The sequence below is a fragment of the Humulus lupulus genome, chromosome 3 (assembly GCF_963169125.1).
Source record: "Humulus lupulus chromosome 3, drHumLupu1.1, whole genome shotgun sequence".
In the NCBI taxonomy this organism is placed as follows: Eukaryota; Viridiplantae; Streptophyta; class Magnoliopsida; order Rosales; family Cannabaceae; genus Humulus; species Humulus lupulus.
The window spans coordinates 88619626-88633156 of NC_084795.1; positions in this window are offsets into that span (position 1 = coordinate 88619626).

The window sequence follows — 13531 nt, forward strand, 5'->3', positions numbered from 1 at the left end:
CTTGGATCCTAGTAGAAGAGACTATTGAATTTCTCTCATCGAAAATCGTGCTCACCTACCACACTCGAGTGTGTATATGTGTCATGCTTGGATTGGTCACTTCATTGTACTTGATGTACTGTCGTTTAGTATTCCCATGCATTTTTTATCGCTGTTTCCTTTAAACCCCATCTGTTGGATTACAATCCTATGGTCGAGATTATTCATGCTTTTCTTCCTATATATACCCCATCCCTCTTTCAATTCCCCCACTTTATCATCTTCTCTTCAAAAGTTCAAAGCTTTATCTCTCAAGAACCAGTGGACCCAAAGCTTTCAATCCTTCCTAATCCTCTTGTTCTTCAAGCTTTCTGGATTTTTGCACATTTACTTCATTCGTACAAGTGTTCAACTCAAATTTTCAAGTAAGTTTATCAACTTCTCTTAAGACACATAATATCAATGCTTTATTTTTATTTTTTTCAGTTCTTGATGTTATTGAGATTTTTTGGAAAAATATAGGAGTTTGATCTTCTTTGGGGTATAAAAATGTGAAAAAAATATGTTTTTTGGTATAAAATTTATGGGAATAGGCTTAGTTTAGTAGCATATTGGTTAAGTTTTAGACTTTTTTTTAGAAAAGTTCAATAGTCTATAATTTGAGTAATCATGCCCGGATTTCTAGGGATTCATAGCTTAATCACCATTACACTCTAGTCATCTTCTGAGCCCTATGATAGTTCAAGCTCGAAAATGCGCTTGTAATTCTTATCTTCCCACCTTTTACATGGTACATGTTTTCGAGCTATATTCCTACTTGCGAGGACCCTCACCTTTATTCTTTCTCTTGGTAGATGTCACGTCCCGATTTCGAGAAGGAAGGGTTGGGGTTCTTAGCTCGGGAAATTGCATATCAGAAACCTATTCCTTGACCAAAATCTACCTTTTCACGAAATCAAAGGTTAATACGCGAGTATAAATTGAAGGTTGAGAGGGAAAATATTAGTAACTCGATTAGGCATCAAATTAGGGAAATCCAAGAAGGCAAAATAAATAGACTCTGCCTTGTTGCCCATCTCGAGTCTTCAGCTACTATCAAAATTCCCTTAGCCCATCCTCTTGACCCAACACTAATAGTTTCTATCGCCTTTCTCCCATATGTGATCGATTTTGAGATAATGGATGTTGAATCTTCGACCTCTGTGGTAAGATCCAAGCAACCCCAAGAAGAGTCACCCATCTCTGAGTTCGACCCCTCGGTTAACAAAACTGTTGTTGTACCAAAGCAACCTACTTCGAGGCTGAGCTAAACGAGTCCTCGATTAAATTTGTGAGACAGGTGTCTGACATTTTATCTAGTCACAGACTTAAGTTGTTTGGTACACTCATGTGCTGAGCTCCCCATGAAGATGGGAAAAGCTGCTTTGCTCTCGGAGAGAACGATCTAGATGTATGCATTAGGCTCAGAGCCTGAAGCGATGAGAACATGAAAGCGAGAGCTCTTCTCCCCATTCACTAGTACTTTATGAGTTTCACCGACTGGATCGGTATAGCCCCATCCTAGCTCCATACCAAATCCTACCGAATCCTTGTAGACTTTAAGTTGCTCTACCATGAGCTGCAGTGGGTAGAACTGTCTCCGCTGGAGATTTTATATTTGTACTGCATCAAGAGAAACTCACCTCGAAAGAAGGGAGGTGTTGAGTTCTATTATCTTTAGAGCTATCCTAAAGATAGGAAGCTGCTTGAAGACATCCCTAACCACCCTCTAAGCTTCAAGACTCAGTTCTTCTAGACTAGTGGCCTCCAAACCTCAAAATTTTACTCCTTCTAGCGCATTCTCAAGTTTCATACTTAGCCATTTCTTGTAGATTTACCTCCTTTTCAAATGGTTTCTCTTCTAACCCATTCTACAAAGTAATTTATTTTATAGTTGTTTATGACTGACTTGATGCATCTCCCATGATGCAACAACGTTCGAATGAGTTAGGGAAGCTTTCTTGTGGACAAAGGAATCTTAGTTACCTTTTAAATGAAAGCAAGCTTCAAGAATGTGGCCTTCTTGGTTATGACTAGACCACGATTGACCATATGTACCCCAAGTACGAATCGTGGTCTGATGCCCCTATTTCTGCTTCGTCCAAGTTCAAGAAGAGATCCCCCAATCGACCAAGCTCATCCTCCAAGAAACAAAAAACTAGCTCGGATGAGAATGACATCCCTTAGGATGAGCCAATATCTGAGCAGACAAATGAAACCCCCTTGACCGAGTGAAGGTAATTTCAACAGTCGAGTAAGATGGTCTCCAACCCTACTCAAACATTCCCCACACCATTTAGTATCCTCTAGATATTTAAATTTTCTTATTTTGTCAGGGGTAGATCGCATAGTCCATAGGTACGATAATGGGCTTGTAGAGAGACAAGTAAAGTACACCTCCGAGGATATTTGGGAATGGCCAGGCTACCAATTTGGGTCAAATGACTGGAGAGATTTTTCCGAGCTTTCTCTTATTCAAATAGAAGATAAGTTGAGCGACCCTAGTATTTTTCCATTACTTTGGAAACCAAAATCCATTTCCCTTATAGCCATTAATGTCATCCCGAGCACTAGTGATCGGGATAGTTCTTATTTAACAATCCAAGAGGTTTTTGCTATCAGTTTTAATTACTTGTTGAGTTTTATTTTCTAACTTAATCACCATATGTTTTGATTGCAGGAGCTGAAAATGGAACCGATGGCGCTCTCTATGGACAACCTGCTCAATATTCCTCCTCAAGTTAAAAGTTGAAAGAGGGGTAGAAACAAAGAAGATGCAAGCAAGATGCCTCCACCTCCTCCCAAAACCATTCGCATATCCAGTTTTAGTACTGAGAAAATAACTTTGAGGCTGGAGGTAACCCCCAGCTCCCAAAAGAGCAAGACTCTCGAGGTTGCCCCTTCACCTCAGGTCCTCAAAGGCCCAGATGTCTCTGTTCCTGATAGGGTTGTTGCAACTCTTCATGAGAAGGAGTTTACCCTCTCCCACACAATTTGAGACTTTAGAGATGGTGTGGGGTTCGAGACCCTCCCACGAGTCGAGCAGACCTTAAGTTGCCTAACCTCTGGGGACTGGAATTTCCTCAGGAATAAAACTTCCTCCTCGATTCAATGCCGAGCCTTGGACTTCGTTTCTACAATAAAGTTATATGTGCATACATTTTACTTACATTTTTACATCCATGTTTTACCATTACGTGTCTTAACATATACTCTTTATCATGTGCAGGGTCTGCTCAGGGTCCTCCAATTTTTCGAACAAATCAATGGTATGGCTGTTGCGAGTGAAATGAGTATGACTAAGGCCAAGGAAGCCCAAGTCAAGGCCAAGCTAGAAGTCATCTAGCTAAAGAAGGCATTAGAGGAAGCTCAGGTCTAAATCGCCTCGCTTACCCAGAATAATAACCAACTCAAGGAGGAGAAGAAGACATTCTTCGACCACATGGAGCTTGAGAAGGCTCATTTTCAAAAAGAGATCTAGGCTAAGGAAGCTGAATACTTTGAGCTAGCCTACTACCGAGCCTAGTGCTTTAATCCTGATGCATATTTCTCTTTCTTGGGAAAAGCTCGCGACGTCTTCATCAAGAAATTCAAGGTTCAGCTAGCTTCAGAAGAGGCTGCCCAGACTACAACGGAGGGTAACCTTGACGATGAGCTTGGAGATGAGATCACTTTTTTAGGTGGAGTTGCGTTTGGTGGGGGAAAGGATGCCTAAACAAGTGTTATCATCATCCTTTTCGCTTTCTTTTTTCATTTTTTGTTTAGGTCCTTTAGGCCATTCTATAATTAAGGCTCCTAGGGCTGAGACAATCTTATGCTTGAATGTTTTGAGCATTCATTTTTTGAAAGGGTTTGAGGCCCTCCAAGCAAAGACAATTACATGCTCGTTTTCACAAGCATTTACTTATCCTTTTTTTAACCTATATATACCACTACTTTTACGATAGTTTGCTCAAATTTACTAAGTGTTTAAATTTTTCGAGCTCTTATCATTTATCACAATTGTTATACTTGTTTAATTCATACAAATGTTGTTGAGTTTTTTTTATGAATTTCTACACGTTTTATCCATGTAGTTTGTATGCATAATGATGCTCTAATTGCATGCTTATTATATCAATCATGCCAAGCGTAAAGAATGACTACTTAAATTTGCCTTGAACAAAAATTTGTAGTACACATGCTTTTTAAATTAGATCGTTATATATGTAAACACTTTAAGTTAGTAAACTTTTTTAAGTTAAACTCGATTAAGCATATAACCTTCAAAGTTTTTAAATTAATATGTCATTTCTGAGATATTTGCGAATTTTTTCGAGCCCATGGTAAGGTTATATCCAATACCATATATGCCCCCTATAATTCCTAAGATTATGATCATAGGTTATTTTGAAATGAGGCGCGAGGAAAAAAAATTAAAGAATATGTAAAACATGTTGTAATAGACGATTTTATTGATAGTAATAAAAATTTACATCACTTGAAAAATAATAACATAAATCCTAAAATTACATCATAGTAATGTCGCAGATGTTCACTATTCCATGCTCGTGGGACTAATTCTCCATTAACCTGAGCTAGCTTATATACACGTGATCAAATTATTGAGTCAATGAGATATGACCCTTCCAAATTTGGCCCGAGCACTTCTGCTGATGGATCTCTTGTTGCCAAGAATACTCTCCTTAGTATCAAATCTCCAATCCTGAATTGCTTCTTGTTTATCTTCAAGTAAGTCTAAGGCTTCTTGAAGTTGTTTGTGATTTGAACTTTGTTATAGGTCTCGCGTCTTAAGGTTAAGATTTCAACCTCGATCGACAACACTGCCTCACTTCCATAGGCAAGCAAGAATGGTGTGTGTCATGTTAGTTCCAAGTTGTTGTCTTGTATGCCCATTGGACTTGTGGCAGCTCATCAGGCCACTTTCCTTTTTCTTCTTAGAGCCGTTTTTTATTGGAACTCTTCAAAGTTTTGTGTACGAATTCGACCTGCCCATTCGCTTGTGGGTGTGAAACAATATTAAACTCTTTCTTATTCCATTCTTCTTGCAAAATTGTGTGAACAACTTGCTATCGAATTGGGTTCCATTGTCAGAAACTATCTTTCTTGGTATGCCGTATCGAGACATAATATTTTTTACTGCGAAATCTAATACTTTTTCAAGGTAATATTACTGAGTGACTCGGCTTCCGTCCACTTTGTGAAGTAGTCAATTGCGATCACTGCTTATTTGACTCCTCCTCGCCCCATTGGTAGTGAGCCTATCAAATATATTCCCCACACTGCAAAGGGCTATGGGGCGATCACCATAGTTAGCTTGGTCAGAGGAGCTCGTGGTATCGACGCGAATCTCTAATCCTTATCACAATGATTTACATATGTCAAAGCATAAACTTTTAGAGTTGGCCATAAGTATCCTTGTCGTGTGATATTTTTTAAAAGGCTATGCCCCCAGCATGTTCTCCATAAAATCCCTCATGGATTTCTTCAAGGATTTTTCTTGACTCGGGTGGTGTGACACACTGTAGTAATGGCATGGAGTAACTCCTTCGCTACAATTTCCCATCTAGAATTGTCTATCTTAGAATTTTGTACAATAGATTTTTAGCCTCATTTTGGTCTTTTGGTAGAGCTTCGATTATGAGGTAATCTAGTATTGGGGTCATCCAGGTCGGTTGTGCATGAATCATTTCGACATCAGACGTATCTTGCTCGTTAATACTAGGATGTGGTGAGAATTCCACGGGAACCACGTTAAGTGTATCTACTTCCCTAGTTGTTGCGAGTCGAGCTAGTGCATCTGCATTCAAGTTTTTCTCTCTTGGAATTTGTTCGATTGTATAGCACTCAAACTGCTCGAACATTGCTTTGACTTTCTCTAGGTATGCTGCCATTTTTGTTCCTTGAGCTTGATATTCTCCTTGTACTTAATTAACTATGAGCTGAGAATCACTATAGCAATGTGTTAACCACGATTTCGTCCAACAACGAGTAGACGTGCAAACAAAAGTATGCCTTGAATAGAAAATAAATGACACAAATAATTTTATAGTGGTTCAGCCCCAATTTGTTGGTAATAGCCTAATCCACTTAGAGTTGTGATATATGTACCTACACTTAAGATCAACAGAACCTGAGCCAATTGAGTTTCTTAAGTATAAGTTGAATAATACAAAGCTTCCCTCTCTAAGTTCTCTTAGAAAATGCCCCAAGAATGCCCCAAGTAATCATCCCAAAGTCTCAAAATTAAAGAGTCTAAAAGTTTGAAAAGTCAAAATGTCCCCAAAATGATGCCATGAGCTCTCTATTTATAGGCTCATTGATCGTATAAGAAAGGTCTCCTATTTTGACGGAGTCTTTGGTTGTTTAACCAATTTTAAATAATAAAGTAATAAAAAAATTCAAATTACAACAATATGGCTATTACTTCGGGATATCTGAGAGATTCTTGCGGTAGTTACGGGCAATTCTGGCTGTAGTTGTTACTGAGATTTGTAGAAAAGTCACCGGGCAGCTAACTCTTGAGACGCTAACATACCCGGTCAGTTACACTTCTTAATTATGACATAGCTGGTCGGCTGAGTCTTTCTTCTGATGCAGTTGGTCGGGTAAAACACTCCCTGACTAGGTAAATTCATACATGGTCGGATAAATCACTTCCTGGCCAGGTAAAACCATCTTTTCAGCCAATGTTCTTCCGACCAGTGATATGATCACTCTGCAAGTCATTTTCTTATCTTTGCACTTCCTTTGGTTGGCACATTTATTGACCATCAATGCCCCACTTAATGACCATGCATTGCCACTTGCAACTCTTGATTGCCATGTCATTGAACTGAAATTTTGGGGATAATGTTTGCCCCCCAAGTTTATTATACAATTTACTCATATGATAAACTTTTTCTCTAGCCGATAGTTATTGAGGTCGTCCAAAAGCTCACGCCTAGTCAGTAACTTTCAAAAACAATAAAATTCGACCAGTTAAATCTAAAAAAATTGAATAGCCAATCAGATATTTAATGAATATCCTAGCAATTGATTCCACGTGGTGACTTACCAATAACCTTAATGTTTTCTATGTCCCAAAATTCCAAAAAATGACTTTCTATATTCTCCTACCTTTTCGAATAGACCCACGACTGAACTTTTTAGTACATGAAAATGGTAGTTATCAGTTTCTCAAATAGTGGGATAATGGGTTGTGTTGGAATGCACTCTTTGGAATTTTTGTGATGAATCTTTCTAGGATATTGCTTTTGTGGCTGTTTTGATGTGGTTTAGGCTTTAGGTTAGCCAATTTCATGAAATTTTAGAGAAAACACAATTTCCCATCTTCCATTGCACTTTCAGGTTCATGGGTTTGTATGAACTTTATAGTCTTCATGAAACTTTTCAAAACCTTTGAAATTCCCATTTTGATTTTGTTTGTGTGCCCCATGATTTGGAAATTGTGTTTGTGCCCCACGGTTTGGAGTATGTCATCCAAATAATTTTTTTTAAAATACAATTACTGCTCAGGTTTTGCCATAGAGAAAGGCAAAAAATTTCGTGAAGAAGATTGGGTCGGGCTTGGTTTGGGCTAGAAATTGTCAAGAACCGATTGGGTTCGCCTCATCCAAATATATATATTTTTAAAAACAGAATCATTACTAGGGTTTTGCCATAGAGAAAGGCAAAAAATTTCTTGAACCCGATCGGTTCAGGCTTGGTTTGTGCTTGGAGTTGTCAAGAACCGATTGGGTTTGCCTTGAGTGGTCAGAACCCACACCCAGCCGGTCGGGTAGACCTTAGCCCCTCAGACCCCTCTTAGCCACTCGGGTTTGGCAAAGCTGCTCGGAATAAGCCTTAGCCGCTCGGGTTACCCGTTTATCTCCTCGGATTTTCGGTTAGCTCCTCAAAACTACCTAGCCACTTGGTCACACGTTTTAGCCACTCGGATCACGCACATAACCGCTCGGGTTTCTGCACATTTAGCCGAGTACATAGTACCTCTCAGGTTTGTACATAAACTCATAGTACAAAAACACATAGCACAAAAACTCTAGGTATTACGCCCCCGAACACATGGTACCAAAAAATTTCCTTTTTTCTTGTGAAATGCTTAAAAATAGTCACCACTGCTCAAATATTCTTTTATCTGGGCAGTAAAATGTTTTCACTGCTTAGTGAAATTTTTCACTGGGCAGTAAATATCTTTACTTTCATTCTTTTTTTTTTAGTTACTCACCTCCCCGTATTTTTTGTAGATGAATCGTTTCAACTACATGGGAGGTGACAACCAAGCAGACTCTGATTCTTCATCTCCCAAGTCAAGTGACACCCCTCCAAGTAGTGATTCTTCCTCTAAATCTCTGAGCAAACAAACTCCCAAAGACTATCTTTGTCATCTCAAGAAAATCCTTCCCCGATCAGCTTTATACTTCCTTTACAAAGAACAGTTCCTTAAGCAACAATGTCAGCACCAACCAATGAGGGTGAAAATGTCCATTCAACTTCCCATGTACGATCTGAGATGGTCCTAAGGAGCAATTTAGTTACATAGTCACAACGGGGACGAATACCCGGCTCGGGAGGAGTCTAGGGGTATTTTGGGAACGTAATATGTGTTCGTGATTTATCAAGTAACAGTTAGTAGTTTAGTAATTTTTTGGACATGTCGGGATTAAATGGGGATTTATAGGAACACTCGAGGAATTATTGGGACATGGAAAATGACGAAATTTCCCTTGGTGGCACTTGAGGATTTAGATAGACTTAAGGGGCACTTTAGACTTTTGGCAAGGGATAGGCTTAGACTCCTTTGACTGCTAGGACTTTAGAGGGAGTTAGAAGAAAAAAAAAACAGAAGGAATACTCAGCTTTTAACTCTCTCTCTCTCTCTCTCTCCATCAACTCTCTCTCTCTCTCTCTCTCTCTCTCTCTCTCTCTCTCTCTTGTGGTGTTGAAGGTTTGGAGAAAACCTTAAGGGTTTATGCTAAAGTATTGGTGGATTGGAAGCTTAAAAACTCAGGGAATCAGTTCAGGGACTGAATTAATTTTATCTTGTTGTTGAATTTTTGCTGGATTGTGTTAGAACCTTAGGCTTTCATGAAAATGGATTTTAAGTTTAATTATTGGTGTTTCCTGAGTATATGGGGTTGTTAATGGATTTGTTATGATATTTAGGGTAGTGAATAAGGAATCCAAACTTAGTTATGGGTTTAGTTGGTGTTTGGGGTGAGAATCTATGGGTTAGGTTAGGAGAAATATGTTGAGAACATTGTAATTTTCTGGGTTTTGGGGTCCAGGTCACGGCTCTGTTCTTCAGGTGTCACGACTAGTTTGTTGGAAGAGGTTGGAAGGCCTCTAATTCGCGAGGCGCGCTGTGACCCTAAAGGCACAGGTCGTGGCCCGTGTCCTCCAACAAAGAGGGCCTAGCCCTCTGACCAAGTAGCGGGCCGCGACCCTAATTGGAAAATAAGGGAGATTAAGGCTTTAAGGCTTGGGAACTCGAATGTTAAGGCTTTGGAAGGATTTTACTACACAGTTTGGTAGAATCCTAGGTCCCGGAGACTAGATTAATACTCTTAAGTTATTTATTGGTTTAGGACTTGATGGATGATTATTATAAATGTGTTGTGACTAGGTTTTCATCAAGGCTCGGGTTAAAGGACTTTGCTTGTGATCGCGGTGCTCAAATAGCTTGGGACACAGGTAAGAAATTGCAGTACTCGTAGAGTAGGGTGTGGCCCTATTGTTTGTATTGTAGGGCGTAGCCCTAATGATTGTATTGCAGGGCGTGGCCCTAATGTTTATATTCAGTATGTGTTTAATTATTTGTTGATATTGTGCTATGTGATTTGTGAGTGAACGACAAAGGCTGGGAACAGCGTAGGCCAAGAATGACAAGAAGCCGAGTACAGCAAGGGGTTGGGATCGACGTTGAGCACGCTGAGTGCAGGCCGTTAGGGCGAGACCCTTCTAGGGTGTTGGAGTCACCCTCTCGGTGAAGACCGCAAACCCAGGGCCTGGTAAGTGCCTGGGACGGCATTGGCCACTATATGTTTATCTCGTTGGTTGTTTGTTATATATTGTGGATTGTCATATATATGCTATATTCTTTGAGTTGAGTTTTCTTGCTGGGCTTCGGATCACAAGTGCTCTATGGTGCAGGTAAGGGTAAAGGAAAGGTCGACAAACCATGAGTACGGTGAGCGTGGAGCGACAGGTACATGTTCGGCCTACCTGGCTGCCACGACCAGGGTTATTTTGGGAAGATGTAATATATTGGTTGATTTGTCGCTTAGGTCGAACTTAACTATATTTTTGTGTTGTAAAGTATTTTCTGAATAGTATTTTGGGATCCCAAATGTACAACTCTTTACGATTTCAATGAATGACTACATTTTCATACTTAATGTCTTTAAACAACTTTTATTTCAGTTTAGCTACACTTTAACTTAAAACCTTGATTAGCGAGCTAATGACACATTTTTAAATCACATAGTAATGACTCTAAGGAAGTAGGGCGTTACAGACACTCTCTCTTCCACTTCCCTCTCTCAAACACGAAACCCTACCCTCTCAATCACCATGGCTGCAACTCTTCCCACTCCTAAAAGCTAAGCACTCATCTCCCCATTGAAGAATGAAGAAACTTAAGAGATATCTAGGCAAGTGTAAGTTTCGAACCCTAGTACATTCTTTTTCCTTCTCCTTTTCTTTCATAACGTAATAGGTTATGGATTAAGAGATATCCCCTGAACTCCTAAGGGGTTTTACTATGCATGGATGTGATTCTAGTAGCCATGCATGGCATGGATCTGGTGTTTGAGGTCTAAAGGGAAGTTGTTCTAAGAAGATCTCAAGATTTGAAGCTTTTGATGTTTTAGTGAGAACAATGTAAGGATTTTTCCCCTCATCTCCATCTTCTACCCTAACACTCTTTTAAAATTTTGCATGTGGAACCTTTGGGGATTGGTTTGAGTGTATAGAATCCAAGGGCGAAGTTTGAAAAGCTAAGGAATCTCATCTCCAAGCTAGAACTACAAAGGTAGAGTTTTTGGTTGGTTTTTAAGTTATTTTTGGTTATTGATGTTAGATCTGGTTTTATAGGTTATTTTGTTGGTTTTTGAAGTTTATTTTATGCTTGAGGGTTAGCTTGGTTGATTTCTTGATTTGCATGCATGCATGTGGCTAGAGTTTTGCTAGTTGTGTTTAATTTTGCTAGAATGTGTAAAATTGCATGCTGCCAAGTTTTCGTGGTCTGACTTCCAATGGGTCAGATCATACCCTACTACCTCTTTTTGTGGAAATAATTTTAATGATTTCATTTTTATCGATGATTACTTGAGTTTAGGCTTTGGAAAATAGAAAAAAGGTGTTTTCAAACCTAAGTTATGAACTGTTTGGCATCTTGATACAATCTGGAAAATTTCTGGGCAGCATGCACTGCCCAGATTGTTTTGAATATTGAACACGTTTTAGTGAGCCAATAGCCATAGAATTTGGTAAAATGTTATTTTAAATATGTATAAGGATCCTGGAAATGTTTTAGGGGAAAATTCAAAATGGTTAAAGAGTAATGGTTTTCTAAAATTTTCCCTAATAATCTGAAAATGAAATTTCTCGGCAGCAAACACTGCCCAGATTGTCTTACATTTTTGCATGAGTTTCCCTATCCTAAAAATTATGAAATCTTTAGAGAAACTAAATAATATACGATTAAAGATCCTGGAAAAATTTCAGAAATAACTGGGCTATGGTGTGAGAGAAATAACTTTTCAAAGAACTCTACAAATCTGAGAAAAAACTTCTGGGCAGCAGGCACTGCCCAAATTTCTTTAAAGGGTTTAATGGGTTTTGCCATCCCAAAATTTATGAAACTTGGTGAGAAATATTTCAAGATATGTATCAAGGTCCTGGTAATATTTTAGAATAAAATATGTCACGGTTTAAAAGTAGTATTTTTTCTAAGTTTCCCTAAAAACGGGAAAAAATAGTAATTTTGAACCTTAACAAAAAATGAGTTTTGGGAGGTTAGTTATCCTAACATAAATTGAATTTTGACGTGAGCTTTCACCTAGTTCCCGTCATTAGGATGCATAATACATGAACGATATTTTAAAGGGTTGTGGTTAGAGAACCTAATGTAGAATATGAGCTTAAAAGCGAGATTTTTATCACGTTAAAATGAATAGTGAAAAAGTTAGGTTCAGAATTTAAAATGAAGTTGTTTTAAAAAAATAGCTAAATTTTTGGTTATCTAACCAACCCCAAATTAGCTTAAGGTTATGAGAATTCATTTTTACCCTTTTCTAAGCACGGTGTCCAATTGCCCTTTTTTTTTTCTTTCAAAAATGACGTAATAGATATCCTAGGTTATGGTTTAAATATGGTAAAATATGGGAGTTTGGTTTTATAAAACCATAATAAAAAAGTATTATCGTTAACGGATAATAAATTGTAAAAGGTCAAAATGCGATATTTTAGGATAAAGAATGGAAAACAGTAAACTCCGTACTTGGGTAAAAGTAGTTTTCTATGATTAAGAGTTGTTTAAAACTCCTTTTATAAGTAACCAAAATACGCATAATACGATTGAGAGAGTCATCTAGAGATAGAATATTAAAATGCACAGCACGGAGAGCATGTTGTGGTAAGGAGGAAATTTCTGGGCAGCAAACACTGCCCAGATTATCTTACATTTTTTAATGGGTTCCCCTGTCCTAAAAATTATGAAATTTTGAGAGAAACTAAATTGGATATGAGTAAAGAACCTGGAAAATTTTCATAAAGAACTGAGCTACAGTGTAAGAGAAATAATTTTTCAAAGAACCCTAAAAATCTGAGAAAAACTCCTAGGCAGCAGGCACTGCCTAGATTTATTTAAAGGGTTTAGCCAATGAAGCTTGGTTAGAAATATCTTAAGATATGTATAAAGGTTTTGGTAAGATTTTAGAATAAAATATGTCACGATTTAAGAGGAGTAATTTTTGTAAATTTCCCTAAAAACGGGGAAAAATAGTAATTTTGAACCTTAACAAAAAATGAGTTTTGGGAGGTTAGTTCTCCTAACGTAAATTAAATTTTGACGTGAGATTTCACCCAGTTCCCGTCATTAGGATGCATAATATGTGAACAAGATTTTAAAGGGTTGTGGTTAGAGAACCTAACTGTAGAGTCCCAGAATGTTTACTTAGCTAGCTATATAGTTAGTAGTAGTTTGTAGTATTTTAGATTTCGTGGATTTTGGTTCAAACCGGGACTTAGTAGGACACTTGTAGCAATAGTTATGGATTTTATAAGTTTAATCTATAGTTTAGAAATATTAATTATAACATAAGTTTTGATTAATATTTTTGGTCATAGAAATATTTTAATAACCTAAGGTTTAGATAGAACCATTAAGAGAATGACACTTGTCATAATCATGTTTATTTAAGGATTTAATTATAGTTTAAATAAAAGAAAGTTCTAGAAACTCTAGAATCTTCCAGAACCACTAAGAGCATGGCACTTGTCACAATCTTGT